Raw genomic sequence first — 19,556 nt, forward strand, 5'->3', positions numbered from 1 at the left:
ACTATAATTTACCTTCTCCTTGTACTGTATATTTCTTACTATTATCACATTTAAATGACTGAAATAGCAACCGATGGCTGCTGGACAAGAGAGCGCAAAACCACATCAATGCATGCAAACAGGATTTGGGCCAGGAGATAGAGAACAGAATCTCATTCTGCTGATAACATAAACAAAGAGGTTTACCAAAAGATGATAGATAAAATGTCAATGAAATGCTAAATTTTCTTTCCTTGCATTTGAATGGAAATAAAATTGGTCAGGATCAACAATACATACCCAATTTTCATCTGAAGCAGTCAAGATGAAAATCCACCCCATGAAGTTGCGAAATACTGATGAATATTTGCGGCAATTACAACTTAGACAGTTAAAACATTTCAAACACAGTTGAATTCCATGGCCAGGTTAAAACCCAGAGGGAGATGACTCAATTACATGAAAACTCTTCACATCTAAGAAACCATAGAAAGGGCGGAAAAGTAGAGGGTATGTAGAGATTTTCACAGGGAATTCAGTTCATATCTTCTTGGAAAAAGTCATTTTGGACGTAATGTAACAGCTACAAAGTAGGTTGCCATATAGAAACCAAAGATAGGGTATAATGTGCACTGTTTGAACAACAGCCCCAAAGCAGGGCCCATAGGCTTAAAATTGAGTCAAATGACAAATATAACTTGTACTTGGAGAAAGGGACAGAATTTCAGAATTTGTTGACAGCATAAAGATGGTTTGCCAAAGGTTACTCTACAGAGAGTTCAAACAGATTAAATAGGCCGATGTAATTTAACATGGATAAACGAAGTAATGCATTTTGAGTAATTGATATTTTATGATCAACAAGTGCAGTCGCTGCTGCAATATAGCAAAGACAAGGACTTTATGTGCAAGAAAGCCATTGAAGTGTGTGAATGAATAGAAGGATTCACAGGTTTGAATACATACTACTTTGAGAATTAGTGCAAGTATAGTATGCTATTAAAAAGGTAAATAATGGTAAATTTAGGGAAATTATTAGTTTGACTGAAGGTGCCATTTCACTGCAAGTCCATACTAAGACACCAGTTTACACAATATTGCTGCATATGCCACAATAACTATACAAATCTTGTTTAGCTGATACTTGATGAAGTAACATTTTTTTTAAAATTGCATGTAAGTTTTTATTTAAAAATTGTTTCCCTGATTTCTTGTTTTAAATAATCAAAAAGCAACACCACAGTATCATCAGAATTAACTAAACAATCCCATACCAGCAGACCCATTATTGAGCAATAATTTGCTGTGGCAGAGTATCTAATGGTGCTTGCCTTTACACACAGGTTCATTTTTATTTTTTTCTTGGCAACTTGATGAAAGTATGAGCTGCAGTTGTCAAAGTGAGGGAAACCAGCCATCTGAAGCCCATAGCAAGAAATTGTGCAACTCCTTTACCAACCAGACTGAAGGATTCAACACATCTGTGTGCACTTCAAAGGAAAATAACTGAACATAATTTGACATTAAGCCACCACGGGAAATATTAAGAAAGGAAGTACAAGGTTTTAGGAAATAATTTGAATCAGAGAAATGACTGAGGAAATTTCAAAGTTCAGAGCTAAACCCCATCTCAAGGCAATGATAAAGTGAATAAATTCAGGAGTCATGTAAGCAGGAAGAATTGGAAAAGTGCTGAGATATCAGAGTGCTCCAGGAACATATCAAAGGAATGTGAAATACTGGCAGGATAAGTAGAGATTAAATATTAAGGCATTTATTAACTTCAAAAATATAATATCAAGGTCCACACAGAACGTCCCCCACGTTGACAAATGAATAGAGGAAATGGCAAAAGTTCTAACCATCACTTTCCAATACTTTCTGATGAAAGGTCACCAACCTGAAGCATTAATTGAGATTCTTTCCCCAGAGAAGCTGAACATCTCTAAAATTTTCTGTTTTTCTTTCTAGCTACACAGTTGATGCCCAAGTATTGGAAGACAGCTGTAAAATGTTGAAGAACAAGTGAACAGACCAAAATATCACAAGCCTGTCAGCCAAAACTGCCAGTTTTAACATTTACAAGGGGAGGGTTTTATCAAGGATCATCAGCACGGACTAACCTGATTGAATTATGATGCCAATAAGAATTAATAGGGATCATATATTTGATTTATGAATGGATTTAATTAAAGGTTTGGCAGGATCAGGCTAGCCAGAAAATTAAAAGCCCAATAAATTTAAGGGAAAATGGCTACTGTATTTCCTCCATTATAATTGTAAATTGACAAACTACTTAAGTGTCAATATAGCACTTGGGGACATCCCGATTTTGTTGAAGACATGAAATTAATGACATTTTTCCTCCTCTTTCCAACCCCCCCCCCCCAAAATAACTTTTCCTTTTAACATGACGCGAGAAAACAACCCAAAGGGACATGTCTTGTTATTTACAAATATCTATTTTTTGCTCTGATCTTTATTTCATTTCCTCATTTGTGAAAGATGTCCTGTTGAAGTAAATCTTAAAGTGGCAGTTCAAACAAAAATCATAAAGCCATCTTTCGAGTTAAATTTGGCTTTGCAAATGATCCACACAAGCCGCCATTGCTGACATTCTGCTTCAATCCCAGAGTTATCACTTTTTTCTCTGGGCTTTGTGAGATATAAGTTGCCAGCTCTTGTTGACAAATTAACTACCAGTTCAATTGCAAGCAATCAGGCTCAATAGCCTTTTTATACTCCAATAACAATGACAAATTGAAATAAAGAATGAGTTGGGAGAGGTGTGGGGTAAGGAGGTCATCAAAAATAACAACCAATTTGCAGTTTGTGGATGTTCGTCATAAATATTTGTCCAGAAAATCTGTGAGGGTTGAAGGAAAAGCAATATCAGGACACTGAAAAACTTCTCTTCTTCAAACAGTACCACACAAGCACATCCATCCACTTCATTGGCCTTGACTCAGCATCTCATCCAAAAGATGGCACATCCAACAATGCAGTATAACATTCCAATAGCAACCAAGATTACATTCTCAAATATTTAATTGGGGTTAAAAAAAAATTTCAACTCAATATGCAAGAATGATACCAACTGCAACAAAGTGATATCTTTACAAGACCTAAAAACCTGGTGTGGGAAATAAGTAGAAAAAGACTTTCGTAACTAATTAAAAGCAGAAGCTAAGTGAAAAATGGAAATTTTATGATATTATCACTCAGGTCAGACAGCAGCTGTAGTGGAAACAGGGTTAATAGCCCACATTAGTAATGCCTCAGCAGAATTATTCCGATGAACAGCCATTAATCTAAAACATTTCTCTTTCTCAAACGCTGCATGATTTGCCGAGCATTGAGCTTTTTCTGCTTTTATTTTGAAGATCCATCATCCACGGTATTTTGTTCTTAATTTAAATCTGAAGTAATTATTAAAAAGGAATACAGAAAGGAGACACACTAAATCAAAAGTCACAGTTTGGAGGAATAGCTTGTATCAGAAACAGGTTTTATAAAGCTAGAGACAAGTATAATTGAGTCACAGAGGTGTTCTTAAAGGTTTCAATGAACTATGTTCAAAATCATTAGTTACGTAATACATTAGTGTATTTGCTGCATTGCAGCAGTGGAAAAGTACTGTTACCTGTATGCTGCAGCAGAGGCATAGTAAATACAGGCAAGCAACAAACACCAAAATATACATTGCTTGTGCATACAACCCTAACCCAAGATACCTTTTCAGACTAAATTCCTGTGTTCTTGTATCTGTATTGAAGAAAAGTAATATGCATTATTTGAATCAGAATCAGGTTTATTATCACTGACATATGTCATGAAATTTGTTGTTTTGAAGCAGCAGTACAGTACAAAGACATAAAAATTACTATAAATTACAGAATAAATAAGCAGTGCAAAAAAAAAGGAATAATGAAGTAATGTTCATGGACCATTCAGAGATCTGATGACGGAGGGGAAGAAGCTGTTCCCAAATCATTGAGTGTGGGTCTTCAAGCTGTTTACCTCCTCCCCAATGAGAGTAACAAGAAGCGGGCACGTCCCAGACGGCAAGGGTCCTTAGTGATGGATGCTGCCTTTTTGAGGTGCCGCCTCAAAGCTGTCTTTGATGGTTGGGAGGGTTGTACCCGTGATGGAGCTAGCTGAGTCTACAACCCTCTGCAGCTTCTTGTGATCCTGTGCATTGGAGCCTCCATACCAGACTGTGATGCAACCAACCAAAATGCTCTCCACCATACATCCACAAAAATTTGCAAGCGTCTTTGGTGACATACCAAATCTCCTCAAACTCCTAACAAAGTAGAGCCACTGGCGTGTCTTCTTCGTGATGGCATCAATGTGTTAGGTCCAGGATAGATCCTCAAAGATGTTGACACTGAGGAATGTAAAGCTGCTCACGCTTTCCACCACTGATCCCTCAATCAGGACCTGGGTGTGTTCTCCCAATTTCCCCTTCCTGAAGTCCACAATCAATTCCTTGGTCTCGCTGACATTGAGTGCGAGGTTGTTGTTGCAGCACCACTTAACCAGCCGATCTATCTCACTCCTGTATGCCTCCTTAACAGCATCCATGATTCAAATGTGCATTTTTAAGCTTCTTTTTAAAGCAATGCTTTAATTCTTGGTCAGCACTTGAAAATTCAACATATTTATTAATAACTCTCACGATGAGATAAAAGGGCAATTTGCCAATAACAAAAATTGGTGGATTTGAAATATTTAGGAAGCCACTGAGTACCTTGAGTCCCTATGACAGGAGCACTTGGAAGCCATTTCCAAACAATGGAAAGAGCACACAACAGCCTACACAACCCCATTCAACACCACTGCCCAACCTGTGGCAGAGCCTACAGATGACTCTTCAGCCATCTTGGGTCCCACAAAGCTGGGATGGATGTACCTCATCCTTAACCCTGAGGGACTGCCCAAGAAGGGACAAAAGAGGCTACCTTATAAGTAATGTGGATGAAATCACAAATCTACAAAAAAATAATCAATGAAGCAAATGAGTAAGAGCATGCTAAATTGATTTCAATACAGACAAATACATCTTACACATTCGATTCAAGAAAGGAAAGACAAATGTGAGAAGCTGAAAACAGCAGAGGTCTAAATACTTAATTTGTCATCAATGTAGATTAATAAATAGTCTGGTATAACAGAAAATAATCACAACGATAAAATAATGTTGGCTTTGCTACTTAAAATACAAGGTGGAATAATCTTTAGAGCAGCTACATCAAGCACTAGACAGGTCACATGTAATGGATACAGCATAAAAGGGGCATTCGGGCCATCAAAGCTCAAGATAAAGGCAATTCAATTGGTTCCGCTCCCCTGTGGTTTTGTAAATTCTCCCTTTTCTTTTACTTATCCAGCTCCCTTTTGAACTTTACAGTTGAATCTTCTTCTATAACTACATTGTTACTGCATTCCATTATGTCAAAATATTTTCTTCATACCACTTTTGGTTCTTTTGCAAATCAACTCCATTCTAAGTCCCCTTCATTAATAAAAACAATTTCTCTCTATCTACACCCTACATGATTTTAAACAACTATTTTATCATAACCTCCTTCTTCCCAACAAGAACAGTCTATCCACCTAACCAAAGCTCCTCATATTCAAAATCATTTTATTAAATCTCTTCCACACCCTATTCGAACCGGTCACATCTTACCTGAAGTGCAATGCCCAGAACTGGACACAATACTGCAGGAAAACCAAATAGTCCTCAGCACCGTATACAAGATTATACTGCTCTTGGAAGGAGTATGGCCTAAATTTGCCAGAAGGATTCCTGGAGCCCAAGACTAAATGGTAAGAGGTTACTCAGACTATCATCATCAAAGCAATAATGAGCTACATTCATGAAGCACTTTCAGTGCACTTGAATATCCAAAGATGTATTACAAAACAAAATTTTACACAGAGACACTTAAGGTGATATGAGGTCAGAAGAGCAAAAACATAAATCAAAGAAAGTAGGCTTTATGGAAACATCTGATGGACAGAAAGGCCATGAGATGTAGGAAAGAAATTAGAGGTTGAGGCCTTGATAGCTCATGGTAGGACAAGAGATATTACAAAGATACAGGAAAGGCAAAATTAAAGAGAGATTTAAAATCAGGAATCATTAAAAAATTTATTACAGAAGGGATAGAGAAGAGCAGAACTTGGTGGTAATTAGGACAATTTTGGATGACATCAAGTTTTTGGAGGGTAGCATAAAAAAGTGATCAGGAGTGCTTTAGAATCATCAGGTCAAAGTAACAAGTGGTGCAATTTGGGGTTTCCGCAGAAAATGAGCAGAGGGAGGATGGAAACAAAAACAAAAAAAAAATCAGGCAGCTATGATGGGAGAAATAGCTGCTTAAATAATGGAAAGGGCGTGTGATCCCAAGGCAAGGTCAAATATACCACAAAAGAATACAAACAATCTGGTTCAATTTTGAATGGTTGCCAAGGAGAGGGCTGGAACTGGTGTCCAGGGACTCAAGGAAATGGTTTCAATCATCCAATATTTAGCTGGAAAAAATGTCTGCTCATCCATTGATGGATGTTCAACGTGCAGTCCCACAACTTTGAGACTGTGAAAGAATCAAGAGGAATTATGCCAATGTAGAGTTGAATGTCATCAGTTTAAGAGTGTATTTTTGAATGCTGTTGCTGAAGGACACCATGTAACTCAGCAATTGTGCAGGTCCCCAAAAGATAGATCCTTCAGGGATTTTATAAGTAAGAAGGTGGAAGCAAAAAGAGAAACTACTCCAGGTGATTGGCTATGATTTATATAAAAAAATATGGAGAGGTTCCATTCCTACTAAACAATAGTAGAAAGGCACAAGAGGAAGATGGTGTGGGCAATTGTGTCAAAGGTTTTATAATGAAGTAGTACAAAGAGCATTAGATTATCTTTATCACAGTTGGAAAGGATGTCATTTGTTGCTTTAGATGGGAGTTGTTTCAGTATTAGAGTGCTGACTACAAATATGATTATCTCCAAGATTCATTTGTTTGAATTTTTCACATAAAAGAGGAGAACTGACAAATCAGATAAAGGAAATCTATTTCTGCTGCATGGGATTAGGGTACACAATCGAAAAATTGCAACTCAACCTTCAAAAGTTAAGTAAGGAAATACTTCCAATGGAAATGGTGGTGGAAGCTGACCTATCTTCAGCAGACAGAAATCAATGTCAGTTAATTGTTGATTTTAAATCTGAACTGATTCAAATTCAATTTTGGGTTGTGGATGTTGCTAACAAGCCTGAAAATATTTGTCCAGCCCTTATGGTGCCTGAAGTGAGAAGGGAATTAGAGCCAATGCCATTAATGCATCAAGTCAGATACAGAATAGGTTGGGCAAGGACAAACTTTTTTCCCTTAAAGATGGTAATTAACCAGGTAGCTTCTTACAGCAATCCAATAGTCTGTGGTTGCCATTAATGATAGATTTTCTTTAATTCAGATTTAATTAATTGAATATAAATTCCCCTAACTCCCTTGGTGGTATTGGAATACAATTCCAGAACAATGGTCCCAGCCTCTATATACGAGACTAGTACCTTTACTACTTTTAGGATAAGAAGCAATGGCACTTATGTAGAATTAGGCTACAGATCTGACAGAAAGTCTCACAGGTGGGTGAGGGATAGGGGTTGACTTTTTTTTGAGACAGGCAGGTGGGTGATGGTGGAAGCCCCCACCTGGCTCCTTCTTCCCATCATCCTCCTCAGTCCACCTGTCACTACCAGCCCGCCTCATTGCACCCCCTCTCTTTATACTGGCTATCTTCCTCTCCACTCAGTCCTGATGCAGGGTTTCAACTGAAACATCCACAAATTCTCCCCCCTGCCGCCCAAACAGATGCTGCCTGATCCACTGCATTCCTCCATTGGTTTGGTTTTTGCTCCAGAAATTATTTGAGTATTATTACAGAGAGAAAAAAAGAATTAATTATCAGAGATGCTCCATCAATCAGGTTCCACAACCAAACTTGAGAATTTTTGATTTCACTCGACTCAATGGGCTCACAATGAATTAATTCCTTGGGAAAAGACATTAAGTACCCAAAGATACCAATCATCACAAACAACACACTGAAACAGAACACAATGCCATTGGACTGGAAACAAACCAAATTGGTCTAAGATTAAAGAAATGGAATCAAGGCCGAGATCTGATCATCGTCTTCATGAATGGTAGAATAAGCTCAAGGAACCTATGCCTGCTCTTATGTCTTTATGCAACCTCTTTCTGGAGAAAGGCAATTGCCCCAAAACAGTAATTCCCTCACCACAGATATGCTGAGTATTTTAGCATTTTCTTTTTTAATTTGAGGTATCAAGAATCCATAGTATTTTGTTTTGAATCAGAACACAAGCAATGGCAATAAATTATAGGAATGCAGGTTGAATCTACAAAAAAAAATTAACTTTCCCCACCCCCACAAAAGTCAGGTCACTGATCTAGCTCTGAAAACTGTGCTTAAAAGGCTCAAAAAATTATTTGAGAAGTGAATTATAAGATTAAAAATAAACTATTCAGCCTTGAAAGACTAAAAAAAGATTTGAGGCTTAAGAAATGAAGTTGAAAAATATCATCCTGAGTGCCGTTCCAGACTGGGGGAAAACAAGACAAAAACTAAAGAGCAAACATCAAAAATTGTTGTTTGGTGGTATTTCTTCATGCATAAATGTTGTCAATATTGAGAATGATATTTAAAAAATGCATATTTTTCATTACATGCAAGTCAATACATCTGCGAATAAACAAGAATGAGTGAAGTGTAATGCAAATATAGTCAAGCCATTTCTGGCAGAACTACTTCAAGTAACAGAGCAGACAAATATAAATTTCTGTAATGGAAAATGCCAACAATGCCTTACTTGTTCACTTCATGTAAAGTTAACCAACATTGAGAATAATAATTAGGCACAAGTTTGAATTAAATGAAAGCCAGCAGCGATTTGAAAGTAGCAAACAGCATTTGATTGACCTGCCTGTTTTTTTTTCATTGATAAGGTGGATAAAACAAATGCAGTTGATGTTGTTTATACAGATTTTCAGGAAGTCCAGCACAGATAGAAAATACAGAGGTGCTATACACAGCTGTTTTTCCACACTGGAGTATAGTAAGACACTGATGCTTCCCAGGCTGGTACTACCATGAATTAGCTGTGGTGGACTTGATAAAACTTATATAATACCACCAAATTTGGAAGTATCTTAAAGTGAGGAGGCTAGTAATAGACTGCGAAAATATAAATAGGTAGCAAAACGGACAAACAAGCAAATGAACTTTTATCTATAGAAGTGTGACTGATACACCTTGACAGAAAGAAAAAGGATACACAACACAAGCTCAATGGCACAGTGTAAAGTAACCGAATATGATTACATTTAACACTACCTATTTAAGAAAGGAGGGAGAGAGGAAAAACAAAACCACAAATGAGTTAGCACGACATCATTTGTAAGGGAAAATGCTCAAATCAATAGTAGCAGGGCACTTAAGTAATAGAGTCGGAAACAGTAAATACGTCAACATTTACAAAAGGAAAGTGTTTGACAAATGTTAGATATTTTGAGGTTATAACCAACATAATAGGTAAAGGGAAATAAGTGATGTATCGTATTTGGACTTTCAGAAGGTCTTTGATAACATGTCACATAAGAAAAGCAAAATATTAAATAAAATTAGAGTACACACAGCTGGGAATAATATACCAGCATGGACTGAGGATTAGTTAATGAAAAAGAAACAGTGGGAATAAAAGAGTAATTTTCACTTTGGAGGCTGTAACTTGTGGGGTGTCGCAAGGTTTAATGTGGGGCCCCAAGTTAAAAATCTACATCAATAATCTGTATAAGAAAACTAAGTTTTATATATCCACGTATATTGATGATGCAAAGCCGAGTTTGCTAGCATGGATTGTGAGGCTTCAGCCCGTTTTTAATCGCCATATAAATCCTATATGTGACAGATGTAAATCGAATGTGGCTTCTCTGACACATATGTTTTGGTCCTGTCCTCTTTTGGAAAAATATTGGAAAGACATTTTTAAACATTATCTCAACTGTATTGAATATTGATTTACAACCTCACCCTATCACTGCAATTTTTGGATTACCAAGGATAGAGTCTGGCCATTTATCTGCTTCCACTTACAGTATGATTGCCTTTGTTACATTAATGGCCAAACGATCTATTTTGCTTAAATGGAAGGATCCAATACCCCCTATTACTTTTCAATGGTTTCTCAAACTATATCATGTTTAAACTTGGAAAAAATTAGGAGTGGCACTGTTGATCCTTTGCTTAAATTTGAAGATATTTGGAGTCCATTTATTCAATATTTTCATATGATATAGATCCTTTTTCAATAACTTTCCAATTTAGAGGAATGGATTTGACGACATAATATTGTTCTGTTTTTATTGAGAAATTTCAGTCCAGTCTTTTTTGTCTTTTTTTGAAATTTTTCTTTTTAGTTTGGTTTGATATATTGTTTATTTTTTTTTATTGATTTGGGGATTTTTTTTCTTTTATATACACAATAATTCTTTCTTTCCTTTCTTTTATATCATATTCATTTACTAAGAGATCGTGAGATCTACAGATTTTTTTTATATTTTATTATTCTTTATGATTATCTATGCCATGATTGTTCTCTTGATCTCTTTGTATTACATGTACAAACATTGATGTTATATATTAATCTGTATTAATTTGAAAACTAATAAAAAGATTGAAAAAGAAAGGATTGTAAGGCTTCAGACATAAACAGATTAAGTAAATGGGCAAAGACAATATGGAAAAATGCTAGATAACCCACCTTGGTAGAATCGAAAAAAAAGAGTGCAATTTTAAAATACGGAGAGATTGAAAGGCGTTGGTGTTCTGAGAGAGCTGGTTCTCTTTAAATACAAATCAGTGCAAGTTAACTTGCAATATCAGCAAGGAATTAGCAAGTTAAATTTTATGTTGCTCCAATTATATAGGCTCCACTGAGACTGCTTATGGAAGAGTGTTCAGGTCTGCTCTTCCAAACCAAAAAAGGATAAACTTGCAATTGAGGAAATACAAATAAGGTTCACCAAATTTATTCCTGGGGTTTAATCAGGATTGGGAAGGGGAGTTGTCCTACAAAGAGAGATTAAGCAAGGTGAATTCATTGCATCTACCCTGTCAAGTCAGTATGTTTCAAAGATGCTGTTTTCCCTGGCTGGGTGTCTTGAACCAGGAATCACAGTCTCAATGTGAAGGGTCAGCCATTCAGGATGGAGAAGAAATTACTACACTGATATAATTCTACACAGATATGGTTTGAGAGGTTTATGGATATTCAGGGAACCAAATCTATGAGGTACAACCAGAAAAGTGGCACAGAGATAAAAGATGGCATAGCAGAGACATGGGCTGAAAGGCCTGTTGCTGTGTTTGTGTTTTTCCATTCTTATCTCTGCAAGGACAGCGGATGTATGTATACAAATCTTTGACAGAGTGGTAGCAAAATACATCAAATTCTGAGAGGCAGGATACAAAAGCAGTGAAATTGCATTGAAACTATAAAGAGTACATGTCAGGTGCAACTGGAGTATTGCTTCCAATTCATACCACATAGTTTAAGAAAGATCCTAGAGAGGGTGCTGAAAAGGCTTATTAGACTGGTCATAGAAATGAGGGATTTCAGCTAAAAAGGTTAAACTGGAGAAGATGGAATCTCTCTCAATGGACCAAAGAAAATTGAGAAAAGACTTGAAAGGTGCATGAACTCATGACTGACTTTGATACATTAACTAGAGACAAGTTATTGTAGCACCAGGTTCAAGGTGCAGGGTATATATATATAAAAAAAGTTTGGGAAAAAAAAAGACAAGGGGCATGCAAGATCTGGAATTTTCTGCTTGCAGGGGTGCTGACGATAGAATAAATTTGGAGTTAAAAAATAGGAATTGGATAGGGTTTTGAGAGAATAGTCCGTGCCTATGTGGAAAAAGTGAATGGGACCAAGAAGTTCCTCTATTAAGAGCAGTGATGGACTTCAGCTGAATGGTCTCCTCCATGCCATAACAATTCATAATTAACAATCCTCAAAACAAACTGGGAGGGGGTTTGGGGATAGTTGTGTGGTTCATGGTGCAGTTTAAGAATGTTTAAAATTTAATCAATCTCACAGAAGACCAAGGACAAACGTGCAGGCAAAACTTAAAAGCCTCATTACCTTGTTTTCAAATACTACGATCTTAAGTTTCCCAATAACTGAAGAAAAAGCCATACATTACGTTTGGTACAAATTCTGTAAGATAATATCATGCAGCTACTGTAATGCACATCCTAAATGTATCAAAAATTATACAGTACACAGAAACAATCTACCCAAAGAATAAAATAATTGGCTATAAATTGCTTGTTTCCAATTTTTTTTAAAGTTTTAATGCTGACTGTTTCCAAATAAGTTCCTTTTGAACTGATGAATGCATTATGCTGATGCATGTACACTTAATGTTAAAAAATTGTGCAGAAATAAATGAAATGTTCCATGGGCTATAGGTGTTAAAGAATCTGAATCACCTACCCAGTTAAGATAAGCTTTTCCCCCACCCTCCATTGTTCTTGACAGATGACTGTCATCCAACCTTCTTCCAGTACTGCAAGATAATGTTTCACAAAATAAAACTTTACTCATCCTAACAACGAAGTTTCACATATAAGAAACAGAAGCAGAAGTGAACCTATCAACCCCTTGATGGAAGAACTTTTTGTAGGTCTCCATACCACCTTTCTACTCTTTCCTCAAACCTGACAGTTCCATTTTAATTCATATGTCTTTCAATTTATACCTTAAGTATATTCAATGACCATCTCCACAACTCTCTGGATTAGAAAGTTCCTAGGAATCACAACCCACCAAAGAAATTCCTCATCTGCAACCAAAATGGATAATCCCTCATTCTGAAACTCTGTGACTTGGTCCTAAACCTACCCCTCCCCCCAACTCCCACCACCTACAATATTCTCAATACCATCCTCGTCAACACTCACCCCCACCCACAGAAACTTACATGTTTTAACAAGATCTCTTATTCTTCTAAACTAAAGTATAGGCCAAATCTACCCAATATTTCTTTGATCTTCAACACCTTCATCGAGTAATCAACATTCTCCGCACCGTCTGCAAAGCAAGTATATCCTTCCTTAAATATGGAAACCAGAACTCTATGCAGTACTCCTGATGCAATCGGGCCAGTACCTTCTGAAGCTGCATCAAAACTGCTCTACTTTCATATCTGGATCCCTTACAATACAGACCAACATTGCAATGGCCTTCCTAATTACTTGCCCTACCTGCTTGCTCGAGTTTGTGTTTCCAAAACTGTTCCTGTGACAACTTTGTCCTTATGAATCACAGCAACTTAATTGCTGAAAAGCACTGGCCAGTTCGCCGACTGACGTGCCCGGCAGCAAATCAGAACGCCAGGTGGTTGAGAAGGCCCGCTGGAGAGCCAATGGGCGGGGAAGAGGGGGGCGGAACAATTGGTGCAAGCGGTTTGGTCGCCACTCGGCTGGCACTGCCTCCTCCGTTGACGGTACTTGGAGACCGTGACAACTGCAGGCTGGAGTACCGGCCGCGGCCAGGAGCAGCTCAGCGTCGAGGCCGGCGAGCGGTGCGTCGAAGGCCACTCGGCCTTCTGACGAGGCGGTCCGTCGGTCAAAACCAAGAAAGGCCGGAGCAGCGTTGAAATAAATCAGAAAGAAGGAGCCGCCGGTCGAGAGCGGGGAAAGCGATGACAGTTCCCCCTACTCCTCCCCGGGGGGGAGGGGACCGGACGCCCTCCGCAATGTCCTTACCAGGAAGTAGCAGGGCTTGGCTGGGCGGCCGACGACGGCGCCGCCGTTGCTCGTCCGGTGTGTCCGGCCTCGGGCCACCCGGTTGCGCCGGTTGACTGACGGAGTGCGCGCGCGAGGCCGGGGCTCGGGCTGGCGACCGGATGCTCGCGCGCTGATGTCAGTGCAGCAATCACGCGCCGCACTCCCGCCGCGTCCGCGCCGCCATCGGTCTGAGCGTCCCAGCATTCCCCGGCGCTCGCAGGCGGGGCGGGGCTGGGCTGCTGCAGCCGAGGTGTGTGTGTGTGTATGTATATATATACACATGCACAACTTCTGGCCGCTGTCACCCCCGGGTTATTCATTGCATCTGTAAAATCACCCGAAACTTCTTCAAGCTGTCATATTTGCAGCCATGCATTTTACCCGCCACCGTGCAATACAAGATCTCTTGCCGCCAATCACCGTTTGCTCAGTTCCTGGAGGCGGGAATTGCTGAGCAGATCATGCATGTGCTGGTGCTCGGCTGCGCTGTTTCCCCCCTCCCCCCTTCTCGTTCAATAGAGCTTTGCCAATCTTCCCAGCCGTGTAACAAATTGCCACACTCTTTGGTGTGTAGGTAAAAGTCAATACTATCTCCCATCCCAAATCTCAACGTCACTGAAACGTGGTGATTGTGTATGATTCAGAAGAGAATGATAAACAGCCATGACAACATGTCAAACCGATTGAATTAGAAGATTTATTTTGATTCTCTTTATGACTCCAGTTGAAATTTGCTGCAAGAAATGGACTTTTAACTAAAATAAACATGAAAGTGGGAGACTTCACAGACCATATTATTTACTGCTTTTTCAGAGAAACATCCAAAAAGTCACTGAAATAACCGAAACACATAAAATTACTTGTGCCCTCACTGACCACCCAGTTTAAGTGAGGTCATAAATCTCCCTTCGCTGTAACTAAAACCGGACATACTGTTTGTAGTGAATTTATTTGTGTAAGCTACTAGTATATTACAACCTTCATATCACATCTGCCTCTTAAATTTTCGGTAAGTTACAAAGATCATCAATATTACACTATTACTTAGTTATTTCCTATGCTGCCCAATGTAGCAATGAATCACCAAAACCTTTACAGCAAACTAAGATTCCACATTGCAGTACTAATTCTTTTCACAGTGTTTTGTGATCGTGAAATAGTTAGCTTATTTTGAATGCATGTTTCTTACAATACCGTTTCAGCCAGAATTCAATGGGTGGCATTCTCAGATTGCAACTTCAAGTCACACTCCAGCATAAAATATAGGTAATACTATATTATGCAGGAACACTGGACTTTTAAATGAAGTGTTAAACCAAGGCTCCATGTGCCTTTACAAGAGTGTAAAAAGTATTTCATGACACTGCTTCAAATAAGGGCAGGGCTGTTAACCTTGTTGTATCCTTTAATTAAAAACAATACCTGGTCACAAGGACATGAACATTGCAATTTGTAACTGGCCATTAAAAATGAAGTCAATGGGCATCAAAGGGAAGACACTCTAATGGATGCATTCATACCTCACAGTAAAGGTATGTGGTTGTTGGAGGTCAATCATTCCCAGCTCAGGGCATTGCCTCACGAGCTCATCAGGGCAGTGTTCTAGGCCCAACCATCTTCAGCTCCTTCATCAACGGGCTTCCTTCCATCACAAGGTCAGAAGTGGGGATGTTTTCTGATGATCGCACAATGTTCAATTCCAATTGCAACTCCTCAGTAAATGAAGCATTCCATGCTTACTGAAAGACCAAGGCATGGTGTGATAACTGGCAAGTAAAATGCACAATACAAAAGGTGCCAGGCAACGGCCATCTCAAACAAAAGAGAGTCTAATCACCTACCCTTGACATTCAATGACATTAACTTTGCCAAGTTTCCCAACATCAATATTTTGGTAGTCATCATTCATAGTAAGCTCAATGGACCAGCAATATAAATACCACAGCTACATGAGCAGGTCAAAGGCTGTGAAACTTGCACCGACTGACTTATGGAAATAAGTACTGATCTTGCCAGCAGTGGCGCAATCCCAAAAAAATTTTTAGAAATTTGGGCAAGTAACCAAAAATCTTTTATTGATTGCAACCACACCCAATGAACAACAGTCATTGATACAATAAACCTAATGGTACACATAGTTCTTAATAGCGTGTACACACCCAATATAATACATTACCTTCAAGTATAGATGACCTACCAAATAAAAAGTACCAAACCCATAACAATAGTAACTACATATGTTATACTACTTACATACAATATACAAGTAACCAATTATTTACAAAACACATGGTCAACATCTATTTACTGTGAACATTATGTTCACAGCTGAACATAAATCTGCACGTTTTCTTATCGTCTCAATTCAACACAAATAAATTAACGTGACAATGTTATAGCTTGTGTCACGAACACTGATAAATCCAATGAATGACAAATTTCACATCCTGTAATTGAGTTACTTTACTGAGACATAACCATGAATATTCCATATCACAAGCATTTTCAACTGTAAACCTAAAGCTTAATGTTGATCAACAAATCCGTTAACAATGACAGTAACTTAAACATTGTTTCTGAAGCATTCCCTTCTAACAAGCCCAATGATAACAATCACTAACTTAGTATTTTTTTGGTATTGGTATTGAATGATTCTCACATTCTTGGCTTCATTTTGTTTCACTGCAGCCCTCACTTCAGCTCCCCGTGAATATCCTTCATGATTGCAAATAGCTTTATCAGTTCTCCTTGCAATTTCCTCTTGTACTCTATACTTCTACCTATAAACCCCAGGATCCTGTAAACTTCTTTTAACCTCTTTCTGAACCTGTCCTGCCACTTTCAATAAAATGAGTACATACACACCCAGATCGCTCTGTTTTTGTACACTTTTCATATTTGCCCTTTGTTCTAATATGTAACACCTTGTATTACTCTGCATTAAATTACATCTGCCACCCATTCCACTAGCCTGTCTACATTGTCTTTGTCTTTCACGATCCTTCTCACAGTTAACTATTCCTCTTAGTCTTGTGTCACCTGCAAATGTGGGAAACCCGAGTCCAAATCATTAATCGTCGTAGTGGTCCTGCTGGTGACCACTTCCCTCCTGACTGAGGAAAAAACTTTCACAACTATTCCCTGCTTCCTGTTTACCCAAGCAAAACTGGTGGGCATTAGTCCAGACTGTGGTCATCAGTACTGTACCCTAGTGTTATACAGTGACAAATCTGTATCCACCAGTATTGCACCCTATTGTTACACAGTGACAAACGTGTGCCCAGCAGTGTTGTACCCCAGTGTCACACAGGGACAAACCTGACTTCAACAAGCTAAACCTCAATGTTACACAGTGACAGACTTTCCCCAACCAGTACTCTATCACAGTGTTATACAGTGACATCTGTACCTAGCAGCTTATCTGTAATCAGTTTAGTTCAAAACAGTTTGCACACAAAAAACCATAATGTTATCCAAGGAAAATCCTTCCTAGAACCCACCACCCCATCTCCCACCTTTTCAGGAGGGACCCAGCTGCCTTCAGTTATCCCCTTTCCCAAAGAAGCTGAAATTGCTAAGGACTGAAAGCAGAGATTTCCATCACCAGGACGTTTCACTCTGACCTGCTTCTTGACCCTGCTTGTTGTTTCTCCCTGTAGGCTTGTATTGCAACCACATTAATCGTCCCCGTAGAGACTTCCAGCATGTACACCTTCTGCCCAAGTCTCTCACTGCCATTTACCTGCTGCACTGTGGTGCAGTAAATATGTGCACAGCTCTTCCAAGACTACACTGTCAATACTGCAAAACCCCAGGTTTCAATGAACACTCTTACAGGTCTTTTAATGTCACAGAAGGTACATTCTTCATTCTGTTCTCAATTCACACTGCAACTTCACGACTGGGAGTGTCACCTTACCATGCACTAGTGTGCATTTCCACTGCAGCCCTTGGCTCCCCACTTATTGGATCTTGTGCCCACCACCCTTGTATGCATTGGCTCCACTTCTGGTTAACCTCACATTTGTTGATTTCTCTCAGCTCATGACCCAAACCAGACACTCTTCTTCAAATGGGCTTTCCTCGGTGTCCATGCATCCCGGTATCCGTGCATCCCTGCCCTTTTGGCACCGTGTTCACTTCCATGGAGAGAATTAGCAGTCTACACCATGTTCTCTTTCCCAGGTTTACTGTCTCTCACCTTCTCAGATGGTCAAACAATGGCTACCAACTTCTCATTCTCCATGGTCACCTTGTTAGAGTTGTAGTTATTGTCCTGGTTTGGCTGCAACTGTGAGCTCTAAACTTCCTGACACCTTGTGCCATCAGCTTGAGCAGTTCATGGACCTTGTTACTCTGCAACACAGCAATTCTTTGAAGGATACTGTTCGTCAACCCAAATGACTCAATCCAATCAATGCCCATCATTTTTTTACCTGTACTATCTCAATGCACTCTGTACTAACTCTATGTATCTGCACTGTGTAATGAATTGATCTCTATGAACGGTATGCAAGACAAGTTTTTCACTGTACCTCTGTAGAAGTGACAATAATAAACCAATACCAATACCTAGTAGTTATAGTAATTACTATGATGAGCAACTGGACCCATCCATCTCCACTGATAACCCAGCAATCTATCTCTCGTTTCACCTGGACATTCGCCCTGCATAATTGCTTAACAGGAAGTACTTCAGATATTGTTCATACAATTCTTGCCCTACAACCAACCAGCTTGTATCAGTGTCAAGAGGCATGCTCTCATGGTATCATCAAAGGAGCCTTCCAATACATTGTTGGTAACTTCCTGCATTGAGTAATCCCATTTCCAGCTGTTTGATCTTCAATTCCAGCACATGAACATTATCCCTTCGGGAATGTTCTTTCGCTTTGCCCTCTTGTGTCCAAGGAAAACAGAGATTACTGCCCTTCACAGCAATTGCTTTCTTGAGGAATCTGCTTGTGTATTCAACATTGCCCTATTGGGTGGTTATTAAAAACAGCTTGAAGAAGCTCTAAGAGGCTGCAACAGCCATTTAAGGTCTCCCACCTTTTCCATCCCTGTGAGTCACAGCCTTCCCACCTCTCCCATTCATGTGGTCTACTTTTTTCCTGTTGAAGAAGTTTATACATCCATGCGACCTGACTGCAAAGAAAGCTACACTATCATTACCGTCCTGGCACACCCCACAGGCAGCTTCTTTAACTGATGATACAATCACCCAGTGCCTTCTGGTTACTGGTTGCACACAGAACACATGCAACTCACAAAATTGTCTGCTGATGCTGGATTAAAATGTCCTGTCAAAACTCCTGCAATCTAGGCCACACCTGTTGTTCATGATGGCAACAGACTCACTAGCAGTGCATGCATATCTGGTCTTATTCCAAGTAATTGCACTTGCTTCCTCTTCGCATCTACTCTGTTCTCTGCCTTCCTCTCGGGTTTCAACAATATCATTTGCTCTCCTGAAGATCTTCACCTTTTTCTGTGTACGGAGCGAGCAGCTACAACCTCTCATACTTTTCCATCTTACCAACATATCTACCATATCTGAAAATCAAAAACAAAAACTACAGATGCTGGAAATCTAAAATAAAAACAGAAAATGCTGGAAATGATCAACAGGTAAAGGGGCATCTATGGGAAGATAAGCAGGGTTAATGTTTCAGGTCAAAGA

General features: G+C 39.1%; 1 protein-coding gene across 6 annotated transcripts in view; it reads right to left on the bottom strand.

Annotated features, from left to right (window-relative positions):
* The window catches only part of nek7 (NIMA-related kinase 7), a 150,633-nt gene extending 136,042 nt beyond the window's left edge, over positions 1 to 14,591 (bottom strand). Inside the window, exons 1-2 of one of the 6 annotated variants that reach the window (XM_052012221.1) lie at positions 13,853 to 14,589; positions 12,579 to 12,651 (exon numbers count right to left, since the gene is read on the bottom strand). The gene's annotated coding sequence lies outside the window, so the exon portion shown is untranslated. Of the gene's footprint in view, positions 1 to 12,578; positions 12,652 to 13,348; positions 13,404 to 13,852 lie in introns of those variants that run through there. The other 5 variants (XM_052012222.1, XM_052012220.1, XM_052012219.1 and 2 more) reach the window with 5 other exon arrangements.
* Positions 14,592 to 19,556: the final 4,965 nt, after the last annotated feature.

The sequence above is a fragment of the Pristis pectinata genome, chromosome 3 (assembly GCF_009764475.1).
Source record: "Pristis pectinata isolate sPriPec2 chromosome 3, sPriPec2.1.pri, whole genome shotgun sequence".
Lineage (NCBI taxonomy): Eukaryota > Metazoa > Chordata > Chondrichthyes > Rhinopristiformes > Pristidae > Pristis > Pristis pectinata.